The following is a 21,687-nucleotide window of genomic DNA, read 5'->3' on the forward strand; positions in this document are numbered from 1 at the left end:
TGGAGAGCTGCCCAGTGGGCTGGGTCTCTGTACCAAACAATGGAACTGAAATGTCAGCACTATCTGGGAAGGCAGTGAGCTGCTTTATCAATGGGACACAGAGGTAGTTTATTGTAATCAACAGCACATTAAATAATGGATATCTCTGTGGCAAAATCAGCAACCCAGGTTTGTTTTATTTTATACTAATGTAGTATAATTAATATGCACATTTAGTGTAGCAAGTGTTTGCACGTCTTTGCCAACTGGAGCTTTGGTTGCATGGGGTTGAGTAGAATTCTGTCCAAGCAAATCAATCCTCATTAACTCATGCTTAAACCAGGGTTACACATGTGCTGGCCAAGCAATATCATCAAAAACATCACTGGGCAGTCTCATTTGATGGCGCTGAACCACGTGACTTATGATGTACTTGACTTTGTGTGATATATAAGGCCTAGACCAGTTAGCTACTCGATTGAGGACTTTGAATGACACGATTATGGGTGCCCAATATGTCAGAAAATCTGTATCCCAAGCTACAATTGCAACTACCACCACGAATGTTGAGGGAACTTGTCAGTTTATTTGATAACACTTTAAAATAATAGAATTCTGCTAGGTAATCTACATGAGCTAAATAATAGAATTTAGCTCATGTAGATTACCTGTATTCCATGTTCCTTTTTATAAAATGGAGTTGATCACATGTGTAAGTCATGCATTCACACATTAATTCACAAGTCTCACAGTCCCCTGGTGGGCACATGAAAGCATGCCTTATACATGTGATCAACAACATTTTATAAAAAGGAACATGGAATGAATACCGGTAGTTAAATCCACATGAATAACAGGGCTGCATTCAGAATTAATTACTTCCGAACTCAGAGGAAGTACTTATGCTATTCAGATGTTATTCCTGGGGTATTCCGTCAGAATTAATTATGAATTTGCAGCCATTATTTTAAAGTTTTACCTTTCCCATTAAGATCATGTGAGTGGTTTTGGTAAAGTATACAGTAAGCTAGCCTGACAGTTTTATTAGTTTATTAATTATCACCAAAGTATCATACACAGATTTATAACCTATTTGCAATTAAAGTGGATTTATAACATATTTGCTATTAAAGTGAGATATTACTGTATCTGTTTTATTGTACATCAGTGTATACGATACTTGCTGCAATCACAATGGTTAACCACCTGGTGGCACTGCACTCTAAATAAAATTAGTGTGCAAAATCACAATGTAAATACCACATATAAGTGTAAATTGGAGAAACTATCAACTCAAAGGTAATGCATTATATGTAACTTAAATAACAGCTCACTGTATATAATTAATCTGTCCTTTTACTGATCTAAATTGATATGCTGTCTGTAAAATGTCAGAATGTAAAATCTCCCAGTGACATTTATAGAAAATCTAATGTAGGCACATAAAAAACAAAAGGCAGCATGGTTTTATGAGCACAGCGATATCCTCCCCCACTGCACACACTTACACTTACACACACACACACACACACACACACGCACAAACACACACACATGCACAAACACACGCACACGCGCGCACACACGCGCGCACACGCATTATGAGGCTGAACAATTCTGGTGCGTTTGAAGCTGTCACTCCAGCTACACTCTGCTGATCAATTTCACCTCCTTTTCCACTCAATGTATTTTAATGGAATGCGTCATAGCTCCTATTGAACATGTGCTAGCAGATAGGAGAAAACATTAATATAAAACATGGAACAGTGTTGCTTTAAGCTATATAGAGTAACCAATAAATAGCTCAATACTGCATTACCTGCAATACAGTTTCTTAAACCAAAGATGCCAACTTTAGCTTGTTCAAAAGTGTTTTTCCAGATTCTATGTTACTTGTATTCAAATGCTTTATTAATACAACCAGTCTCTGATGCAGCTTCGTGGTTGTTTGAAGGCATTCTTATTTGTGTGTTTATTTGACCTTGCAGTCTGTTTCATTCACATGAAATGCAATCATTCATTGTTAATATAAAATACACAGATCCTGCTTCCCTTTGTCTTTTTTGTTGTGGTTTTCAAGGAGACTGATAAAGAAACTCATCATGTACTGCACAACAGCTTTGAAAGGTCATAATCTTGTGTTGATTGCTAGAATTTACTATGCACTCAGTTAACCCCACCATTTTGAAACAGCTGTTCAGATTGGGAAATGGATGAACAACAAAGAGTGCGCACCAAGGGGACCTTGCCCTGTGCTTTCAACACTGACTGCTGTCTGAACAATTCAACCAAAACACACGAGTGAAGATAGAGACTGACTCCTCTGTGCAGGAACATGTAGCCGTGAGTGGAGTCGAGAGATTCAGAAGCTGCCACACAACAAACCAGGGGCAGCACTAAGATTGCAGTCCAGCCGTCTCATTGGTCAGTTAGGCAACATTGTCAAACTCGGCAGCTTCAATCACAAAAATACACATCCACCCAACTTTCCCAGTCTGACCACTACGCCACAGTGCTTTCAAATGCCCAGTCTAACTACACAGTCTCTAGGCATTTCTTTCAGTAAGGTTTTGCATCTAGTGGTGTTCTGTACTTTCAGTTGAGTTGATTTTTCACCAACTTGGCATCACAGTAATTAAAACTGACAGACGAGTCCAGCTGCATTTCTTAAGCACACTCCCCATCTTCGTTATAAAGCTGTTTGGGCATGAATCTCATTAGAAATGAAAAATAAATATCGGATTTGAATTTACAGGGATCCACACCAGGTGCAAGACACAGCATGTAGCTAATAGCATCTCTGTGTGCAACCTATAATGGTAGATTGAGAAATAAAATCCTAATTATTATCATTAAAAAGCTTTTTCTTTCTTTGTTGCCTTTTTCCTTCCTTGCCATTCTTTTGTTTTCTTTCATTTATTATCTTTCGTTCTTTCATTCTTTCATTCTTTTGTTATTTCATTCTTTCTACTGAAATATTTATCTTGTGGGCTTATCTCTTCTGATCAATTAAACCAGCCTTGCAGTTCATGATGAATTATTAATAAGAATTAGATGGGTACCTCACCCAATAGATCTTGTCACTCTCCCAAGACTGATGTAGTGGCCAAAGTTTGCTTTCAAGTATGTGGCAGGATTCTTAACCGTTTTCTCTGCAAACATCAGCACAGCATTTAAGAGTGTATCAGTTCTGGGTCATAAGTACAAATTTGGAATGTATTGTAAGCTAGTCACTAGAAATTGTCTTCAAGTTTTCACGTTTGAATAATGGCCACAAATTCATATGCAATTCAAGAGTTTCATAGGATTGCATAGTAGTAACATCTGAAAAACACATGTTTTATTGTTATTTTGTAATAATAATAATAATAATAATAATAATAATAATAATAATAATAATAATAATAAAATAGCAAATGTATATGAAGTCAAGTGGAACACCCCCATTTATTGATCACCATGGCTTTTATTCTACCAGCCTCAATTAAACATTCATTCGGTGCCTCAAGTATATATTATGTTTGCAGATGCATGCTTTTCAGTTCTTTTTTTATTTGTTTTTTGCTGCTTGGCTTTTTAATCGATTATTGTCGATTATTCCACAACGATTATTAGTAAGATGTATACTTCTAATACCTGATAATTGATAATGGAAATTAGCTTAGTATTCATAATATAAAGTCTTAAAATGCAAATGTTTAAATGGACCTTGGGTGGCTTTGAATCTTAAATGCTCACCATCTGTCCAGGTTTTATTTTCCCCTTCAAAGGGATGTAACTTTATTAGAGATGGAAATTAAATCTCTGGTTAGACTAAAAATCATCTATTCAAGCCAGATTTCAACCCAGACCTCCCAGCATAAACGTGTTGCATCCTCTTTGCGACCCAGCCCTTGTGATCCAGCAAGATTACCCACAAGGGTCAAATAGCCATGAGCTAAAGCATCGGGTCTTACAGCCTGAGCCATTTTATTCATGAATGGATATGTGAGAAACAAAAGAAAAAGTTAATACATGTATATCCAATGTATTTCTCTCATATTAAAAAAAAAAAAATTACAATTCAAGATAAACCATGCATAACAATTCAATTTCTTCCTTGTTAACTGAGCAGGAGATGGTTATAGAGCCACTGGCATATTCCATCAACACCATCGCTCTGCTTTCTTGAATAGAATCTCTTCCAACAGTTTGCATAATCTTAGGACCCTATATAAGAAAGTGTATCAGTAATAGTTAATACTCATTAATAATTGTTAGCAATCGTTAATAATCATTAATAATCACCACTGAGCTGGTTTTGTTTTCCTTTCATCATTGTGGCTTTTTGGTTACGATTCTAATTTATATGGCACTACCATTTCAATTGTCCTATAAGGCAATGGTAGCAAAAGGGCAACTGCAAAGCTATTAATTCATTGAGCCATGCAACACTGCAGATTGGCCCATTAATGGTTTGGCTCTGTGGAAAGGGTTAGATACAGTAGTAGACCCTTAGATGCAAACCGCTGGTAATACGCAGCTATTATAACGCTATCCACAATGTATTTTTCAAACTGTAAGGGTTGGTACAATGGATGTACAATGTGTGAACGCACAGGTCAAATAAAAAGTGATGTACTGTATAGACTATGATAGATTATAAAGATTAATGCACTTTAAGACAATAAATAAAGTCACATGCATGTTCAAGAGATCATTCTTGATAAAGAGAGAGCTGATTTACTAGAGAAAATAAGAAAAAATTGAATTGAAATGACATGTATCATAAAGATAGTGACATGCACATAACGACAAGTATAAACACAGAGGTACAGTATTGCCACCTTTGTGCTTGCACTGTACTTAATGTGATGTAGTGAGAAGTCATCTCATCTTTTTTATTCCTTTTCTGATGGGTTCTCTGCAACTATAAACAATCAATTATAACATATGTACAATATATGAGTATCATGAAAAGAAATCCTTATAGTAGAAAACGTTCTATTTCAAGAAAATTCAAATCAAGTGTTTACAAATACATTGATTAGGGTCAACACCACTTCCAATAACAAAAATCTCCCCCCAATGAACACATGGTTATACAAAAGACAATGAACACAGGGTTATACAAAAGACATTGAACACAGGGTTATACAAAAGACATTGAAACATTTGTCATCAGTTTAAGATCAATTAAATGGTAGCTGTCAATCACAAGCATTCAAGACTTCAAAGATCTCATTATTTAATTAGTCCTATAAAAGGTATCACATCGCCTTCTCTTTGTGTATTGTAATTTTATAAAACATAATGTACAGTATGTATTACTTTTTATTAATTACCGGTACTTTATTTATTTTATAATTAGAGTAAGTGTTGAATAAAAATAAACCAACAATAGTTACATAGTTATGTAAATATAGACATGATCTCACAGTTCACAGCCTACCTTTGTAAAGCGCTTTGTGATGGTGGTCCACTATGAAAGGCGCTATATAAAAATAAAGATATTATTATTATTATTATTATTATTATTATTATTATTATTATTATTATTATTATTATTATTATTATCAAATTTCCTGTTATCGATTATTTGGTTCTTAGTGCTACTTTGTTTTTGATGGATTTTTATTAGGCCACCATTTCCCCTGATTCCACTATCCTGACTCCTGTTGATGAATCTCCATTGGATGCACAAGGAGAAAGACACTTTCAAGTTGTTCTCTCCCCATTACTGGTTAAGACATCGAGACTATCGGTTACTGTGGAAACTAGAGTCCACCAGGGGAGATGTCGTCACTTTGGGAATGGAGGGCTATAATATAACAAGCAGGGGAAATAGAGTCATAATGGTAATCTGAGCAAGGGAATGGATTTCTTGAGGTAACTGATCAAAACCGCTAGAGACAGAAACGCTACCTTTGAATCTGCAGGGGCCATACTGCGTGTTAAAATCTTATTTTAATCTGAAGCCAAAATGAAAAAGCTTTGGAAACAGGAGATTCCCTCTCCATGCGTTTCCACACTGGCAAGAGACACTACACAATGAGTCTATCCAACTGCAGAGAGAGAGACACACAGGAAGGGCACAAAGGACCAGCAACAGGATGAAACAGAAGTGGAAACATAATATTAATCAATGGGTAGCAAGCATAGAAACTGGTAGATAAAGAGTGATGCAGGTTGATTTGAAGGGAGATGCAGTGAGATACCTTTTATACATTCATAAACTAAAACATTGATACTACAGTTCATACATACTGTATTTAATATAATGACTTATTAATACATTTTAAATCTGCGTGTATAATATCTTATTAATGTGTAGGATTACAGAAAGCTTTGAGTCCATTAAAAGAGAATATTATATCAAGTGAGTACAGTAAATTGCATGCATTTGGTGCGGTTCTTAATGTTCATGTCTAGTGGTAGGCCATAGACATGCAATATATAATGTAGCCTACATCAAGTGTCTTTATGTCTGTAAACGTTGAAACCCTCTAGTGCATAGCGGTGTAATGCCAGAAAAACCAAACCAAACTTAATCCAAAGTGCCTAGATGGCAGTGGCTCATACTGTAGCTCTATAAAACCACTTGGACTGATATTACCTTTGTTACCTATACAGTGTCTATGGCAGGCAACAAGAACTATACTCGAGTGACAGCACATTGGCACAGCCGTCATACATGCAGAGAATAATAATTGAAAGAAGTAGTAGAATGATAAGAATATATTATTCTAGATAGAGAAAAAAAGAGAATTTTACACAGAAGGGAGCAATAGCACACTATGCCACACAGACTTAATTGCTTGTTGTCTACTATTGGATTCAAATAACATTCTACTACTTTGCCTTGATGTTCTGTTCTTTATAAAATTGATACAGACTCTGGTGTTTACAATGCTTGAATGAATGAATGAATGAATTTATCTAAGTGGATAAAAGATGGGACTTACAGCAACCCTGTGCTGCATGCCACTATTCCAAATAGAAAACAAAAAGCAGCTTTTAGCAGTGATAAACCCTCATAAAACATGTTTGAAAATGTATATCATTTTGAAGGTAATGGAAATACACCCAATAAGAGAAAATGGGGTGAATTGATATAATCAGCAGAAGTTCTTAATCCCATAACTGAGAGAATTTTAATGAGTGTATCGCAGTGTGGCAAAGTGGTTTGCAGTGTGTAGATGTGGAGGTGATGCAATGCTCAAGACAATGACAAACAACAAAGTACTGGTGAAATGGTGGTTCATTTATAATCCAAAGTCTGATGACAACAGTAAAGAAATGGAGGGCTGGCAATACACAACGATGTGTGCTGCACGGCTCAATAAACAATGGGTTGCAGTCCCGAAATATAGACACAGTTTAACACACACACACAAAACACAGATACCGTCACAAGTCCAGAGTGCTGTAGTGCTTGTGGTGAAATACAATTTTAATTTGTGAACAATAGTGCAGTGTTGTCCGGGTTTGGGCTGGCCTTTAGCGACAGCTCCGGAACGTGTTATCAAACAGTATAATTAGACTCGACAAAACAAACAAAACACTCACGGTTATATTTCACTCGTCAGTTAGCTTTCTCTTAACCATAAACAAAGGAACAGATCACCTAGCCATGTCCCCTATTTGTACCTTCATTCACGCCCCCTTGGTTAACGAGTGGAACCGTTTCTCCTCCAATCCACGGTTGCCATATCACTTTCCCATTGGAGTAATTACTTAATGTACCGCAGCTGTGCCCCCTTTCTAGAGAGGTCAACTTCCACCTAACCCTGGGAATGAATTGTCAAGCCTTCCAGTGCAGGGCACTCTGTTCCCTTTACACTGCGTCCTCACATTCTGTCTCCGTCACACGCGACTATGAAAATCACATGAAAAGGCACGGATGTTCCTATTTATTTATATAAAGCACAGGGACATATTAAAGATAACAACACAATATGATTAATAAATGAGTTTCAATAATCTACAGAATTATTGTAAGTTACTAAATACACTTCAATTGCAGTTTTGTGGTGGAAATAATCATTCTGAAAGCATTCTGTTTAGGGCCGGGTAGGAAGATCGGCTTTTTACATAGACATAGAGAGCTGCACTCTTACGGTTTTGATAAGTCATCATTGCTTTTTCCCCTACTCGTATTTTAATATACTGTATATTTGGTTAGTCATCAAGCAACAAAGCAACAAAGTGTAAACCCAGTGGGTTATCAACTCCACAACAAAACATGTTACATGTCAACTGAAGGCAAGCTAAGTGAAGGTGTTGTCCCATTAGTTGACAAAACCATTCCGAATAGTGTTTTATATGGGTACTTGTTATTAGACAGGCAATGAGGCAGGTAAATAATAGATTATTTGGACCAGGGCAGATAGATAACTAATTAATAGATTGTATAGATCTCTGGAATGAAAGTTGCGTCACTAATGGAAGATTGGATGGATTGTGCTGCAATTAGACGGTAACACTAATCAATACGGAGACCGATCTTGGGGAGTTGCTCCTGTTACAAGATATCATACAGCTCATATTTAAGAGCCCTTAATGACCAGTTTCAATATCAGTTTGGTTGTGAAAATATGAAGTAATGTCCTTATTGATGAACGGTATAATTCCTTCTTGCTGAGTTGGCAAATAATTGAAAATGTTGTATCTATAATATAAAGCCAGTGCTGTTTTAATTAATGACTGTCTAATTTTCATCTGTATTCTGTATTTGATTTGTATGTCATGGTTATATGAGTTGTTTCCCCACCCCCCCTAATACACACACACACACACACACACACACACACACACACACACACACACACACACACACACACACACACACTATAGATTAAAAGATAGTGAAGGTCACTTAATGTATCTTGGGCAAACATTATTAGATACATAAGCACTAAATACAATAATGGGATTTACTTAAGCATCCATCCTACTTTAAGTACTTATTGAGATGTGTTTTAAAATTCTTGTTAATTAAGACCACAGATATAATCCAATATGGGACAACAAAACTGAAAATAATAATGGGATATTTGTTTTATTGTTACCAAAGGTTACCGCTTGAAGGTTATTTTTTAATTATTCAGTTATTATATAATTTATTGTAATTGTTCACTAAACTGCTTTTTGGGTATAATTTTGCTTCACTGTAACCAGAGAACTGATTGATCTGTTTACTGCAGTACAGCAAATACATTTCTGTAACTGACCGAGTGTGTAAATGTGTTTTTGCATTTTTGTATACAGTTAATTACACTAACCAGAACCAAAAAAGGTTGTTTTTTGTGGTGTGTTAAACACTGTATAATTGGGTAGAACTTTTTTGACCTATGCCAGTGGAGTCTCTCAGAGTCATTATAAAAAAAACTCACATGATAGCCACTGCCCGACAATCACCTTCTCTGGTATTCTAGAGCTGCGCATGACTGTCACTGATGAGGCTGGTCACTGATGAGGCTTGTGTAGAGCTATCCTGCACTGAGCAGTAGATGTGACATGTTTGCCAATGGCAGCGCCACAAGGACAAGATTTCCTTGTGGGGATACCGCAGTGTTTTCTCTAATTGCTTTATGTTCGTATTCTGAAGCATTACCAGGGTCCCATTACCATGGGGGAGAACAAGAGGCAGAGTGAAAATGTTACATTAATCATAATTTAAGCTTGTTCTACTCCTCCTCCCAGTACTAATCACAGCGCTAGATCCACATGAACGTAAAACCAGATACACCCATTTTCATGTACTGCAGGCCAAGATTAAAAGTCCTCAATGGAAGCACTGAGCTAACAAAAAGTCATGAAAACCACAGGTATTTTATTGTCATTTTGATTTGGTGTCACATTTCAATTTTTTTTATGGTCTCTTATGCGTTTAACTACTTTTAGTATTCCAGAGGCACAGGTTCCAGTGTGAATATACACAGATACCAGTGTATTTAAGTGTAGCAAGCAATTAACTTGACAACAATACAAAAAATTAAAATGAATCTAATTGAAAATGTACTTTCTTAATTTATAATGCAATTTCAGTCTAAGTATATCAAATTGTTGGTATGATTTATATTAAAAAATCCAGCAAGATTCTCCAGATACATTATAGTCTGTACCTATATCAAATTTAACTGTAACGCACCCTCATTTTGTAACCAATGCTGTACAGAACCTCAGTGTATCAGTCAGATCAACCTGTAGCCCTTTAGCCTATGACTGACTATAACAGCCCCGTCTGTTCCATTCTTTACCACTTAAATCATTAAATCCTCAACTCTACCTCAGTTGCATGCTGTATCTCGCAGTAAAGGAGTCCTCAATGATATTCTTCATCATGATCGACAAATATATTTAGAGAAATATATTTGAAATATATTCCTGCAATATTTGGGATCCTTAAACTTGGTTAGATTGCATCAGACTAGAGTTTCTCAAAAAGGCAAAAAAAAAAAAAAGTTTCAGTAAGCAAAATTATTTCTCTACAAAAGCCAAGCCTGAAGGCTCTAGACTAGATGAACCCTTATGAAATGAACTTCACTGGCAATGTAATGGCATTGCATTGGTTGTCTACTAAAGGGCATAGTTGCACCAGCAAAGGCACAGTGGTACTATGATGATAATGTTGTGCTACCTCAAGGGATTCCCCCCAACCTTTATTTGAAATGCAGCAGCTAAGGTCATGGGAAAATAACAGGCCCAGTGGGTTGCCAATTGCTCAAACAAAGAACTGACAGCAGTTGTGGTACAGCTATACATGACATGTTTACATGCACAATATTTCTCCTGTCAATTTGCATTGCGGTGTGATGTTTCCTTTCTTTGAAATGCGTGTTAACAAAAAAAAAATTGAGATAACATCTCTGTGTCACTTTGTACAAGATTTAAAGGAAAAGGACCTTAGGCCCAACAAGCAAGCACCAAAAGCAACAAACAGCATCTCCCTATGGTTAAAAGAAAGAGCCAGTGCTGCTGTAGTGTCTTCGGGTTACACTCTCCACTGAGGATTTCAAGGTGAAATATTTACTTTATATGACTATTCAATCCGTTTTTATAAATCATTAGAACATATTTTGTCAATTAAGTTGCTAAGTTTACTGAAATTCAAAGAGTGTGTCATTTTGTATTGGAAGTTTTCCTTGTGCAATGAATGCTGTTCTGGACCATCTAATACTACCAGCCACAACAAAAATGCATCTAGTTTTTAAATAATCGAGTGTTTATTTTTTTATAAATATAAATTAAAAACAATACTAGTTAAAATAAACTTGCAACAGACAGTAAAATGCCCTGGTACAATGCAATACCATCACCCGCCTTGATAACAGCTGCCACTCAATGAGGCATATCAGTCTCTGCTAGTTCCTTGTAGTATTTAGGTGTAATTTGAGAACGCAAAGTGATTGATAAGTTGGTATACATTATTTTGATACGGAATAGTGCTGGAAACACGTTTGTCCAGACAGGCCCAGAGATTCTCTCTCGGTCTTTAAATGGGCTCAGGTCTTGGCAAAAGGTTGATGCAATGCTGTGCAAACCAAACAATGGTGGACTTTGCAGCATGACAGAGAAAAATGCATCAGAATAAGTGCTGTTACATTCATCATTACCTTACTTCATACAAGGCTTACAGTTCTCACAGATGGTGTCCCATGACTGATAGTAGGAAGGTCCTGCAAACTACATGTACACGTTTTCATGGAGTTTTGAAGGGATGTTTTATTGCTGCCACTTGAGAACCCAGCAAGTTACTTCTTTTTTTTAAATTTTTTTTTTTTTTTTTTTTTACACAAAGTATACTGGCATTGTGATACTCTTTAACTGTGACTCTCCAGGAGAATCTACGCATAAACACTTATCAGCAACTCTTTCCTCTGGAATCTTCTGGAATATCTTCCCTTTCAATCTTCCCTTTAAATCATCAAATCCTTTTTTGCTCGAAAGATAATTAAAAAGCCATCTAAACTTACTGCTTCATATTATTATTTTTTTTTTTTAATTAAAAAAATGGCATAATCCCAACCTTGTTCTATGTATAATATTTCCAATGTGAATTTGTATTGCTGTGTGTGAGGTCTACTGTAACAATGGAACATTAACCTAAGGCTCAAGGACATAAGCAGACCCTGTTAGTTGTTTACAGTCATCATGTTATTGCTCCTGGAACTGTTACTGTTCCTGAAGCATTTTTCCTGGAATGGACTGGCAACCTGTTGAGAAAGAGGAAGACAGACTGGCTTGAAAATCTGAAGGATATTTAAAGAACCATAGCCATTTCCCCCATTTTATTGGTTATAGCGTTGACTTTTATACACGCAGTGAAACATAACACAGAATTCAACATTCAAGCACAATTAATGTGATAGATTTATGCGCATTTTGTATCAAGAGTATCTAGGGTCATAGTGCAAACAAGGCCGAAAAGCTCAAAAATCTGCCCTATTTGGTGGAGATTAAAACAAACAAACAAAAAAAGTATTGTGTAAGATATTATTTTTAATATGCCTCTGGATTTATGTGATCTCCAACCAAAGCTGCACTTTATCTGCTGTCTTTACATGTATCTGTTGCCTAATCCTGACTGCTGTACATTGTTTCCTTAAAGAAAAACAGACAAAATGTGTACTCACAAAACTGTCAAAAGATTAATGACTCATTTCTGTCTCTTATGACTTCCTGTAAGGGTGGACAATCTCCAATGCAGCAGTAATCAAGAAATCGTGCCCAAAGGTGCCATTGCATTGAGGCTGTTAAAGTTTACAAATAAACTCATCAATCACTGTTTTAATACTTGTGAAGACCATTTTATCTTTGGTTTTTGATATAACTAGAGATTTATGAAACTTTTTTTTAAAGCACATGGGGTATGTTAACTGATCACTTTACACTTAGACTTAGATATGTCTCCTGTTTTCTCCTTTAGTTTCTCTACCTAATTAGTTACCTATCTATCTGTCATATCATTCTACCCATCTGTGTATATGTGTTACATTTCATATTATATAAACTTGCTATTAACATTATTTAACAGAAGTTATTGGCAATATCAGATTTTGATTACATATGGGAGTATCTGTCTATCTGTATATCACATTTACACTTTTGCAGATATTTCCTCAATATATTCATCATACTCATAACTCTAATTCTGAATTTACAGCCATGGTGGGACATTTATGTTATTCACATACTTGTAAGGATGGTAATGTTTACAAATATATTTGGCTGCATTAAACTTTCTTGTCCTTTAGTCGAGGTTCTCACTGAGAAAAAAACAGATCCATCAGCGTCACCTGGACTAATTAAGGGAACATCTGCAAACTATAATTAGAACATGGAATGGACATTTTCTTTTAATTGATAGCGGTGAGAGAAAGCAAAGGCGAAAGGGAAAAAGTTCTCCCTCATGCAAATTACCAACATACTTCACTGGCAGAAATCTATCAGAAATCAGAAGACAACTTGCTTTGCAACTGACAGACAGAAAAACCCGAACAAAACTGTCTATGAAAATTGAAATAAAAATCTCCTCAAACAATAAAACAGCCACACAAAAAAATAAATAAATAAATAAAAAAGATTTTGGTACCACTAGCTGAATAGAAAAAGAAAACATTCCAAACAGTTCAATCAAATTGAAAAAAACAGCATGTGGTAAAATAATTGACAAAGGCCATTGAGAGGAATGAAGTAAGAAGTTTCAAGTTTAGTGTGTCTCTCTGAATCATGGACATCGAGGAGGTCTGTCAGATATTGGAGACTAAAAATCAATGATGCCATTCTGGATCAGCAGAGAGATGTATGAGATGGGGCTTCTGAACATAATACCCCCCCCCCCCCCCCCCCCCCCCCCCACCACCACCACCACCCCCCCCCCCCCCCCTCCCCACCACCCCACCTTTTGCCTTAAAAAAAAAAAACTGAGTGTCCTCAATTAGACACAGTAAGGTTTGAGGGGTGTTATATAAAAGCCATTTTGCTTAGGCTTGAAGTAGCCTAAATAGCTTTGTTATTTCCACCTACTGTACATGCACAACAGCCCAAGGGTTTTGAAAGTCTGAGCACGGCTGCTATGCAAAACAATGGATTTCTTGTGATTAATATGAGAGACACAGAAAAAGAATAAGCACAGCAAATACTTCAGAAATGTTGACAGTCCAAGTTTTTTTTTTTTTTTTCGTTTTGCATGTATATGACTTTCTTTTAGATGTGACCTTTTACTTTGTTTTTTTTTGTTTTTTCCCGATTTATGCAAAAAAAATGATGGCAGTTGAGTTATCACAAGAGCAGATTTGCATTTCTCTATTAAAGTAAAAAGAAAAAGAAAGCTCTTTCTTCCAAACAATCCACCCATTACAGTCTGCCCTACTTCATAAGAAAAGTGTGGCATGTACATGAGCTTTGAGATCTCTATACCAAATTAAATGCCTTCAAAAAAAAGAAAAAAAAAAGTTATGAGCAATGAAAGAGATTATAAGAAATCCACACATAATAGAAAAAAAAAACATTTACTTTTCCAGGCAAATGAAAGTCACTGATCTGATCCCACTGCAGTGAACTGCAATTAAATAGACGCATGCTTTAATGCAAGGTGGTATCTGGACCGTCCTTATCCCCACCCCCAGGTTTACTTACTGAATGGAATGTATAAATGAAGGTTTTTAATGCCCAATGGCAAAGCTCATTGCAAGAAGGATCAGGATGCTGTAGAACTCCTGGCTCATTGCTTCCCTTATAGTGACAGTTTTGACAGAAGCTATTCCAAGCGCAAGGGCTATTCTGACACAGTACCGCCCTGTTTTCAAGCAGACCTGCTTCAGGTGTTTTTCTCCTGTTGTAGAGGGGGTGATCCAACACTCTTTTGTTACATCCATTATTGTAACTTTACGCTATGGCTGCATCTCAGTGGATGCATTCTTGTAGATAAAAATACATGAAAAATGAAATAGTGGTAGAGATTGGCATACCTAAAATACTTCATTATATTTAGATGAGGGCTGCTTGTATACATATGGGTGTATACATAAACCCATATTGTGTTTGTCAGTGCATATCAAATGTCATAGCTCTGTGTTTCGATGAGTTACATAAAATTTACTATGAATTAATATCCTGTTCTATGAATACAATGTATGATAATGGGTTGTTGTGTTAATAGCCTTCCAACTTACATTCCATAAGCTATGAAATGATTTATGAAGTATGCTCTTGCTATTCCAAGATCATTTTCAAATAGATATACTGTACATATAATTGCTGTCTATTTTTAAAAAGTAGGATATTTCTCTTTTATAGGAATCTAATGCATTTAACATTAGCTCAATGAGAGAGGGCGAGAGAGAAGTTGAGCAGGGCACGGACATACATCCTCAGCAGCTGCGATATCAGGTGTAATGCCTGCAAAAGAGAACTGGAGTAAAAAAAAAAAAAATTCTGTCATTCATATCTTGTGTTAAAACCCTCCCACATTATTTTATGGTTCTACAGTGACTTGTTATTTAAGAACATAAGAAAGTTTACAAACGAGAGGAGGCCTTGTTTGGTTGTTAGTAGCTTATTGATCCCAGAATCTCATCAAGCAGCTTCTTGAAGGATCCCAGGGTGTCAGCTTCAACAGCATTACTGGGGAGTTGATTCCAGACCCTCACAATTCTCTGCGTAAAAAAGTGCCTCCTATTTTCTGTTCTGAATGCCCCTTTGTCTAATCTCCATTTGAGACCCCTGGTCCTTGTTTCTTTTTTCAGACTGAAAAAGTCCCTTGGGTCGACACAGTCAATACCTTTTAGAATTTTGAATGCTTGAATTAGGTCGCCACGTAGTCTTCTTTGTTCAAGACTGAACAGATTCAATTCTTTTAGCCTGTCTGCATATGACATGCCTTTTAAGCCCGGAATAATTCTGGTTTCTCTTCTTTGCACTCTTTCTAGAGCAGCAATATTTTTTTATAGCGAGGTGACCAGAACTGCACACAATATTCAAGATGAGGTCTTACTAGTGCATTGTACAGTTTTAACATTACTTCCCTTGATTTAAATTCAACACTTTTCACAATGTATCTGAGCATCTTGTTAGCCTTTTTTATAGCTTCCCCACATTGTCTAGATGAAGACATTTCTGAGTCAACAAAAACTCCTAGGTCTTTTTCATAGATTCCTTCTCCAATTTCAGTATCTCCCATATGATATTTATAATGTACATTTTTATTTCCTGCGTGCAGTACCTTACACTTTTCTCTATTAAATGTCATTTGCCATGTGTCTGCCCAGTTCTGAATCTTGTCTAGATCATTTTGAATGACCTTTGCTGCTGCAACAGTGTTTGCCACTCCTCCTACTTTTGTGTCGTCTGCAAATTTAACAAGTTTGCTTACTATACCAGAATCTAAATCATTAATGTAGATTAGGAATAGCAGAGGACCTAATATTGATCCCTGTGGTACACCACTGGTTACCACACTCCATTCTGAGGTTTTTCCTCTAATCAGTACTTTCTGTTTTCTACATGTTAACCACTCCCTAATCCATGTACATGTGTTTCCTTGAATCCCAACTGCGTTCAGTTTGAGAATTAATCTTTTGTGTGGGACTTTGTCAAAAGCTTTCTGGAAATCTAAATAAACCATGTCATATGCTTTGCAATTATCCATTATCGATGTTGCATCCTCAAAAAAATCAAGCAAGTTAGTTAGACACGATCTCCCTTTCCTAAAACCATGTTGACTGTCTCCCAGGACCCTGTTACCATAAAGGTAATTTTCCATTTTGGATCTTATTATAGTTTCCATAAGTTTGCATATAATAGAAGTCAGGCTTATTGGTCTGTAGTTACCTGGTTCAGTTTTGTTTCCCTTTTTGTGGATCGGTATTACGTTTGCAATTTTCCAGTCTGTCGGTACCACCCCTGTGTCAAGAGACTGCTGCATGATCTTGGTTAGCGGTTTGTAAATTACTTCTTTCATTTCTTTGAGTACTACTGGGAGGATCTCATCTGGCCCAGGGGATTTGTTTATTTTAAGAGCTCCTAGTCCCTTTAACACTTCTGCCTCAGTTATGCTAAAGTTATTTAAAACTGGATAGGAACTGGATGACATGTGGGGCATGTTGTCAGTATCTTCCTTTGTAAAAACTTGTGAAAAGTAATCATTTAATATATTTGCTATTTTTTTTTCTTCATCTACGATTTTGCCATTTGTATCTCTTAAACATTTAATCTCCTCTTTGAATGTTCTCTTGCTGTTGTAATATTGGAAAAACATTTTGGAATTGGTTTTAGCTCCCTTAGCAATGTTCATTTCTATTTCTCTCTTGGCCTTTCTAACTTCCTTTTTGACTTGCGTTTGCAGTTCTGTGTACTCTTTCTGCGTACTTTCTTTTTGGTCCTTTTTTAATGCTCTGTAAAGTGCCTTTTTTCGCTGAATATTTTTTTTTAATTGATCTATTAAACCATTTTGGCAATTTAGTTTTACATTTAGATTTGTCTACTTTAGGGATGTAATTGTTTTGCGCCTCTAGTACTACATTTTTGAAGAACAACCATCCTTCTTCTGTGGGTGTTTTCTCTATTTTACTCCAGTCTACTTCTGTTAGTCTCTGTTTCATACCTTCATAGTTTGCTTTTCTAAAATTGTAAACCTTAGCTTTAGTCATTACTTTTGGGGTTTTAAAAAACACTTCAAATGAGACCATGTTGTGGTCTGAGTTTGCCAGTGGTTCTCTGACCTCTGTTTTAGTTATTCTATCTTCGTTATTTGAAAAGACTAAATCAAGGCATGCCTCCCCTCTAGTCGGTGCCTTGACAAATTGTGTTAGGAAGCAGTCATTTGTCATTTCCACCATTTCAATTTCATCCTTCGTGCTACCCACCGGGTTTTCCCATTTTATATGGGGGAAGTTGAAATCCCCCATTAGTATGGCTTCTCCTTTGCTACACGCATTTCTAATGTCATTGTATAACAGATTATTTTGCTCACTGTCTGAATCTGGCGGTCTATAGCATGCTCCTATTATTATGCCCTTTGAATTTTTGTCCGTTATTCTGACCCATATTGATTCGGCTTTATTTTCTTTGTCCAGGTTTAACACCTGGGCTTCAAGACTGTTTCTTATGTATAGCGCTACCCCTCCTCCTCTTCTGTCCTGCCTGTCTTTCCTATACAGTGTATACCCACAAATATTATATTCGTCCCCATCACTCTCAGACAACCACGTTTCTGTAACACCTATCACATCATAGTTACTTGTTAGTGCAGTAGCTTCAAGTTCTAGAATTTTGTTTCTGATACTTCTAGCATTTAGATAAATACATTTAATGGTTGTCTTACCTGAGTTGTTGTTCTTGTTTTGATGCGGTCTCCCTTCTGTTTTTTTGTTGATTTCTCCCCCCTTCCTTTCTAGTTTAAATGCTTCTGAACCTGCTCGAGGATCTTTTCTCCAAGTAGACTGGTTCCCTTGTTATTTAAGTGCAGTCCGTCCCGTCTATACAGATAGTCCTCGTTGTAGAATGTGGTCCAATGATCAAGATAGGTGAAGCCTTCCCGTGTGCACCACGTCTTCAGCCATGCGTTTTGATTAATTATTTCCAGCTGTCCATATGGTCCTTTGCAAGGTGCTGGTAGTATACCAGAAAATACCACAGTTTTGGTTTTCTCTTTTAATTTCCTTCCTAGCTCTCTGAATTTGTTTTGCAGGGATTTTGGTCTGTCTCTTCCAATGTTGTTTGTACCGATGTGGACGACTACTACCGGGTCGTCTCCTGTTCGTTCTAGGAGCCTGTCCACATTCTCAGTGATGTGCTTGACCGAGGCTCCCGGAAGGCAGCACACTGTTGTAGTAAGGGGATCCAAACTGCGAATTGAACTTGCTGTGTTTCTCAATATGGAGTCCCCAACAATCATGACCTCCCTTCTTTTTGCTGTCTGGTCACCACTGTCAATAGGGTCCTGGATGTTGTTCCTTTCATTCTCTTGTTGTTGGTTCTGCTCATCAAAATTCTGAAGTGACTCAAATTTGTTGGTTGTTTTGATTTCTGGTGGTTGTGTTTGACGAAGTTTCTTTTTTTCCCTGCTTCTGCCTACCTGAACCCAGCTGTTCTGACCTTCTATCTCCCTGGTGGCTTTCAGTCTGTTAGGGGTGATGCAGACTTCCATGAATTGTGGGTGTGCCAGTTTCTCAAGATCCTGTTGCTGTCTCACTTCTTCCAGCTCCATTTCTAGCATACTTACTAGTTTATGCAAATCCTGGATCGCGCGGCACTTTACGCACACTTGGTTTAGCTCCGCTGGGTTTTCTCGGATTTCCCACATCAAGCAGGTGTCACAGATTACTGGCTTGAAGACCATGTTGAGGGTTTTTTTTTTTTTTTTTTTTAAGTTTAGTTTCTTCTGCAGCTGTCAACCTGCTTTCAAACTGCTTCTAAACTGCTCTGTACTTTTCCACGCCTGTACTTCTCCCACTCGCTATCGCTTCCACTCACTGTCGCTGGGAAGACTGCCTTGTTTAACTGCGTCGTTCCGCTGTGCTGTTGGCTCCTCCCCTCGCCTGTGTCTCAGAAAGGCACTGAATTTGAATCAGCTGCTCCGAGTTTCAGCTTGTTATCAGAAAAACACACGCTGCTGTTTGACTTTGAGCTGCTGCTGTGTTTCCCCAATGTCCTGTGTTTTCTGATTAAAGCAATTAAAGATGCAATTTCTCCTTACTGCTTCTAAACTGCTCTGTACTTTTCCACGCCTGTACTTCTCCCACTCGCTGTCGCTTCCACTCGCTGTCGCCAGATTGGATAAATCACAACCTCAGGTCATTTGTGGTTAGGTCAAGTTGGCATAAGATTCGCACAACACAGCAAGAGTGTTTCCAATATTTCATGATTTTGTGATGTGTAAGTCAGCTACAACAAAAAAAACAAGGACGATTTCAAATAAGGGCTTTTATTTAAAAAAAAAAGAATTGCTAATGCAGTGGCTTTGAATTTTATTGAATAGCTCCACAGAACAATGAAAAGACGATCCACATCAATGTCAGAAATTATTAGTTAAAGGGTTAATCTTGTGTCTCTTGCACAGCAGTCAGAAAGAAGCCCGGTGCAAGGCTGGAAAGTCTATTATAAAGGTTATTGAGCTGGTCCATTGCCAGACTGTTTGAAACGCCACACACTTCATCACAATGTTCAAAGAGAGAACCTCACTGTTTTAACTGCTATCCAGTCCTTTCTCCTGCATGCCTTGGAGACTGATGTAACAAAAAGTGACTCCCCATTAAAAATAACACTGGAGTGCTGTCTGGAGTCACCCTTACTTTGTTACAATGACAGGAGACTCAAATACACATTGATTTGTAGGTTGTCGAAACATCAGTCTTTCATGTACCAGAAATTTACATTTCTTCAACTTTGCTTACTTCAATGCTTTATAAGTTTGAAACATGTTGGCTTTTTAGTTGTTTACTTACATTATATAAAACAACTTTTTATTTTAGGACACTGCCCTGACTGCCCTGATTACTCACAAACTTTTTACAAGATGTGTGTTTCTTTCAGATCCATGCATGTAAGACCTGCTTATAGGAATCACAGTACAAGGACATTGATATCTGTTGAATTATTTTATTATCTTTGTGAACTTTAAGGGGAAAATTGCTGTACCATAACCATAATATTCAAATTCACTCGCACGTAGGCAGAGCAAAGATGCTTAAATGTCACACATAGTTCATTATGTTGAATATACGCAAATGTTAATGATGTGTGGCCAGTCTGAATGAGACTGGGGGTGGGTGCATATGTGTGGAACAGAATGAGAAAAATAGGACTGCCGGCAACTAAGCGTTCTCCCTGGGCCTTTCTGACACAGAGCAGCTATAACAATTTCTTCAGGCACTTTACATATTTACATTTTTAAATAAACCCATGTAATGTATTAGCATTAGGTCTCATATAAAACTAATAAACTATATTAGATTTTTATCCACTGGTAATATTAAAAATGTACTTTTAATCTGAATATGAGAAGACCAAGCTGCAACTGTAGCAGATTACTTATTCCCTGGGGAATACTATATTTTACAGGCCATCTACTGATTAGCCCTATGTTATCTATATAGCTTCAACAAAATGGGATACTGCTGTAGAAATATTTTTAGGAGCCCATGGGTTTGCCTGTGTTGCCTCAAACCATCTGTTGCACAATTACCAAGCCTTTTAAATTAAAGACAATGTAAATTAGAGATCAAATTGCAGCATCAGAAACCAGTGATTCCTGGCATACCCGCCAGTTCCTTTCAAGTCTGAAAATGCAACTAGGTCATTTTGATCTTTGTATAAAGGGATTAAGTTGTACTGTATTTCTTAAATGGGTTACCTAATTGCATGACCTTTTGGAAATATAGGATTGAAGTGTCAGGTTTTTGTAATAAGGATGTGCAAACCAGGACAACATCAGATAGCTACTGGGGTGTACGAAGCATAATTACAGTTTAAAAAAAAAACAGAAGTTACAAAATCTGTACACAGGATGGCACAGTGTGCAATGAAAAAATATTGAAAACCAATGTTAATGGGGAAGTTTTTTCAGTTTTGTGTTTTTCGCACAACCCTTAATCCAATGCCAGTCACTGGGAGCCACATTTACTACAATTGATGCTAATATTACAAAATGAGAAACAAACCAGGGAGTGATTGAAGCAATTCTCCTTGAATTGTTTTAAGATATGTCCCCTGGTTTCAAACATT

The sequence above is a fragment of the Polyodon spathula genome, chromosome 14, assembly GCF_017654505.1.
Source record: "Polyodon spathula isolate WHYD16114869_AA chromosome 14, ASM1765450v1, whole genome shotgun sequence".
NCBI classification, from domain to species: domain Eukaryota; kingdom Metazoa; phylum Chordata; class Actinopteri; order Acipenseriformes; family Polyodontidae; genus Polyodon; species Polyodon spathula.